The 5,000-nt window shown below is 50.1% G+C and overlaps 1 non-coding gene across 1 annotated transcript in view; it reads left to right on the top strand.

The window, feature by feature from the left end:
* The first annotated feature begins 4,679 nt into the window (after positions 1 to 4,679).
* LOC143278764 (small subunit ribosomal RNA) overlaps positions 4,680 to 5,000 on the top strand; it is a 1,829-nt gene continuing 1,508 nt past the window's right edge. Inside the window, exon 1 of the ribosomal RNA XR_013054366.1 lies at positions 4,680 to 5,000. This exon is cut by the window's right edge and continues 1,508 nt beyond it. This is a non-coding gene — a ribosomal RNA (small subunit ribosomal RNA).

Consider the following 5,000-nt stretch of genomic DNA (forward strand, 5'->3'; position numbering starts at 1 on the left):
TTCTATCAACTTTGGCATGCTCGGAGAGAGAAAAAAGGAAAAAAAGAAAAAAAGGTCCAGTAAAGGTTGTGGATAAAAGTAACCGGCTTTGGAGAATTGCCTGAATCCTTCCGGCGCTGTGAAAAAAAAAGACCAAAAAAAAGACCTGGTCGTCAACGCCTGCTCCTGTCCATGCCAAACGGCGTTTTCCTCTCAACTTTGGCATGCTCGCTGAGGAAAAGGCAGGTAAAGGTTGTGGATAAAAAGTAAACGCGCTGTGGAGAATTGCCCAAATCGTTCAGGCGCCGTGAAAAAAAGAAAGACGTAGTCGTCAACGTCTGGTCCCGTCAATGGCGAAGGGCGTTTTCTCTCAACTTTGGCATGCTCGCTGAGGAAAAGGCAGGTAAAGGTTGTGGATAAAAGTCCGAAGAACCTCGCTACAATTGCCAAAATCTTTCCGCTGCCATTCAAAAATGGACTACTCCTCCACACCTCCTCCCGTCCATGCCAAACGGCGTTTTCTCTCAACTTTGGCATGCTCGGAGAGAAAAAAAGGCAGGTAAAGGTTGTGGATAAAAAAGTAAAAAAATTGCCAAAATACTTTCTGGGCCCTCAAAAAAAGGCCTACTCCTCAACGCCTGCTCCCGTCCATGCCGAACCGCGTTTTCTATCAACTTTGGCATGCTCGGAGAGAGAAAAAAGGAAAAAAAGAAAAAAAAGGTCCAGTAAAGGTTGTGGATAAAAGTAACCGGCTTTGGAGAATTGCCTGAATCCTTCCGGCGCTGTGAAAAAAAAAGACCAAAAAAAGACCTGGTCGTCAACGCCTGCTCCTGTCCATGCCAAACGGCGTTTTCCTCTCAACTTTGGCATGCTCGCTGAGGAAAAGGCAGGTAAAGGTTGTGGATAAAAAGTAAACGCGCTGTGGAGAATTGCCCAAATCGTTCAGGCGCCGTGAAAAAAAGAAAGACGTAGTCGTCAACGTCTGGTCCCGTCAATGGCGAAGGGCGTTTTCTCTCAACTTTGGCATGCTCGCTGAGGAAAAGGCAGGTAAAGGTTGTGGATAAAAGTCCGAAGAACCTCGCTACAATTGCCAAAATCTTTCCGCTGCCATTCAAAAATGGACTACTCCTCCACACCTCCTCCCGTCCATGCCAAACGGCGTTTTCTCTCAACTTTGGCATGCTCGGAGAGAAAAAAAGGCAGGTAAAGGTTGTGGATAAAAAAGTAAAAAATTGCCAAAATACTTTCTGGGCCCTCAAAAAAAGGCCTACTCCTCAACGCCTGCTCCCGTCCATGCCGAACCGCGTTTTCTATCAACTTTGGCATGCTCGGAGAGAGAAAAAAGGAAAAAAAGAAAAAAAAGGTCCAGTAAAGGTTGTGGATAAAAGTAACCGGCTTTGGAGAATTGCCTGAATCCTTCCGGCGCTGTGAAAAAAAAAGACCAAAAAAAAGACCTGGTCGTCAACGCCTGCTCCTGTCCATGCCAAACGGCGTTTTCCTCTCAACTTTGGCATGCTCGCTGAGGAAAAGGCAGGTAAAGGTTGTGGATAAAAAGTAAACGCGCTGTGGAGAATTGCCCAAATCGTTCAGGCGCCGTGAAAAAAAGAAAGACGTAGTCGTCAACGTCTGGTCCCGTCAATGGCGAAGGGCGTTTTCTCTCAACTTTGGCATGCTCGCTGAGGAAAAGGCAGGTAAAGGTTGTGGATAAAAGTCCGAAGAACCTCGCTACAATTGCCAAAATCTTTCCGCTGCCATTCAAAAATGGACTACTCCTCCACACCTCCTCCCGTCCATGCCAAACGGCGTTTTCTCTCAACTTTGGCATGCTCGGAGAGAAAAAAAGGCAGGTAAAGGTTGTGGATAAAAAAGTAAAAAATTGCCAAAATACTTTCTGGGCCCTCAAAAAAAGGCCTACTCCTCAACGCCTGCTCCCGTCCATGCCGAACCGCGTTTTCTATCAACTTTGGCATGCTCGGAGAGAGAAAAAAGGAAAAAAAGAAAAAAAAGGTCCAGTAAAGGTTGTGGATAAAAGTAACCGGCTTTGGAGAATTGCCTGAATCCTTCCGGCGCTGTGAAAAAAAAAGACCAAAAAAAAGACCTGGTCGTCAACGCCTGCTCCTGTCCATGCCAAACGGCGTTTTCCTCTCAACTTTGGCATGCTCGCTGAGGAAAAGGCAGGTAAAGGTTGTGGATAAAAAGTAAACGCGCTGTGGAGAATTGCCCAAATCGTTCAGGCGCCGTGAAAAAAAGAAAGACGTAGTCGTCAACGTCTGGTCCCGTCAATGGCGAAGGGCGTTTTCTCTCAACTTTGGCATGCTCGCTGAGGAAAAGGCAGGTAAAGGTTGTGGATAAAAGTCCGAAGAACCTCGCTACAATTGCCAAAATCTTTCCGCTGCCATTCAAAAATGGACTACTCCTCCACACCTCCTCCCGTCCATGCCAAACGGCGTTTTCTCTCAACTTTGGCATGCTCGGAGAGAAAAAAAGGCAGGTAAAGGTTGTGGATAAAAAAGTAAAAAATTGCCAAAATACTTTCTGGGCCCTCAAAAAAAGGCCTACTCCTCAACGCCTGCTCCCGTCCATGCCGAACCGCGTTTTCTATCAACTTTGGCATGCTCGGAGAGAGAAAAAAGGAAAAAAAGAAAAAAAAGGTCCAGTAAAGGTTGTGGATAAAAGTAACCGGCTTTGGAGAATTGCCTGAATCCTTCCGGCGCTGTGAAAAAAAAAGACCAAAAAAAAGACCTGGTCGTCAACGCCTGCTCCTGTCCATGCCAAACGGCGTTTTCCTCTCAACTTTGGCATGCTCGCTGAGGAAAAGGCAGGTAAAGGTTGTGGATAAAAAGTAAACGCGCTGTGGAGAATTGCCCAAATCGTTCAGGCGCCGTGAAAAAAAGAAAGACGTAGTCGTCAACGTCTGGTCCCGTCAATGGCGAAGGGCGTTTTCTCTCAACTTTGGCATGCTCGCTGAGGAAAAGGCAGGTAAAGGTTGTGGATAAAAGTCCGAAGAACCTCGCTACAATTGCCAAAATCTTTCCGCTGCCATTCAAAAATGGACTACTCCTCCACACCTCCTCCCGTCCATGCCAAACGGCGTTTTCTCTCAACTTTGGCATGCTCGGAGAGAAAAAAAGGCAGGTAAAGGTTGTGGATAAAAAAGTAAAAAATTGCCAAAATACTTTCTGGGCCCTCAAAAAAAGGCCTACTCCTCAACGCCTGCTCCCGTCCATGCCGAACCGCGTTTTCTATCAACTTTGGCATGCTCGGAGAGAGAAAAAAGGAAAAAAAGAAAAAAAAGGTCCAGTAAAGGTTGTGGATAAAAGTAACCGGCTTTGGAGAATTGCCTGAATCCTTCCGGCGCTGTGAAAAAAAAAGACCAAAAAAAAGACCTGGTCGTCAACGCCTGCTCCTGTCCATGCCAAACGGCGTTTTCCTCTCAACTTTGGCATGCTCGCTGAGGAAAAGGCAGGTAAAGGTTGTGGATAAAAAGTAAACGCGCTGTGGAGAATTGCCCAAATCGTTCAGGCGCCGTGAAAAAAAGAAAGACGTAGTCGTCAACGTCTGGTCCCGTCAATGGCGAAGGGCGTTTTCTCTCAACTTTGGCATGCTCGCTGAGGAAAAGGCAGGTAAAGGTTGTGGATAAAAGTCCGAAGAACCTCGCTACAATTGCCAAAATCTTTCCGCTGCCATTCAAAAATGGACTACTCCTCCACACCTCCTCCCGTCCATGCCAAACGGCGTTTTCTCTCAACTTTGGCATGCTCGGAGAGAAAAAAAGGCAGGTAAAGGTTGTGGATAAAACTCCAAAACCTCGCTACAATTGCCAAAATACTTTCTGGGCCCTCAAAAAAAGGCCTACTCCTCAACGCCTGGTCCCCAGGCACGTGCTGGGGGGCCTCAACTCAGGCTCTGCCCAATGTGGATCAAGGTCCACCTTCGCAGCGCCTTATGCGACACCCTGGTTGTGGGGGACGCGGCGTGGCGTGGCGGATCGCTCCGGTCGGCGCACAGCCGGCAACGGTCGACCCGTCCGCCTGGCTTTACTGCCCCCGCGCTTCTGTCTTTTGCACTGGCAAGCTAGCGACCGCTCGGCGTGCGAGGCCCGAGTCGGGGGACGGGAGTCTCGGGAGCCCACCAGCTCCCCGCAGGCTACCCGCCCGGCTGCCGAGCTTCCCGCCTGCGCGTCCAAGTGTGAACGCGCACGGCCGCCTCGCCGGGCTTCCTTTGCCGGGGCTCGGCTTGTCGGCCGGCGTCTCACGGTCCGTAGAAGGTTCGGTGCGTTCGCTGACGACGGGTCGAGAGAAGCGTTTTCTCTCCTCCCTCACTGACGGTCGTTGGTGCTCCCCAGCCCCTTCGGCGTCCCAAAGCGTAACGCCTGCTTCATCTCGTCAAGGGCGCGCCCGTCTCTAACCGGGCGTCGTCCGGCACGTGGAAACGGGCGGGAGACGGTGTCGAGGAGGAAGAAAGGGTGGGGTCCGGTCCGGTCCGGTCTGGTCTCCTCCTCCTCCTTCTTCTTCTTGGCGCGCCTCCCGCCGAGACCGATGGATTCGTTGCACTCTCAGGCCCTGAATCTGTTGTCCGGTGGTTTCAGTTGATAGTGCTGCCGCGGACCGCCCACGGAAAGAGCTCAGCCCTCGTTTCTGTGAGCAGCGGTCCCAACTGGCGCTGCAACCGTCTCCCGGGGCACGCAGAATACGGGTTGCATTCTGGTTGATCCTGCCAGTAGTCATATGCTTGTCTCAAAGATTAAGCCATGCATGTCTAAGTTCACACCCTCGTACGGTGAAACCGCGAATGGCTCATTAAATCAGTCGAGGTTCCTTAGATGATCCAAATTTACTTGGATAACTGTGGTAATTCTAGAGCTAATACATGCCGACCAGCTCCGACCCCTCGGGGAAAGAGCGCTTTTATTAGTTCAAAGCCAGTCGGGTTCTGCCCGTCCTTTGGTGACTCTGGATAACTTTGTGCCGATCGCATGGCCTCGAGCCGGCGACGCATCTTTCAAATGTCTGCCCTATCAA

Source organism: Babylonia areolata, unplaced genomic scaffold (genome assembly GCF_041734735.1).
Source record: "Babylonia areolata isolate BAREFJ2019XMU unplaced genomic scaffold, ASM4173473v1 tig00007902, whole genome shotgun sequence".
NCBI lineage: Eukaryota > Metazoa > Mollusca > Gastropoda > Neogastropoda > Buccinidae > Babylonia > Babylonia areolata.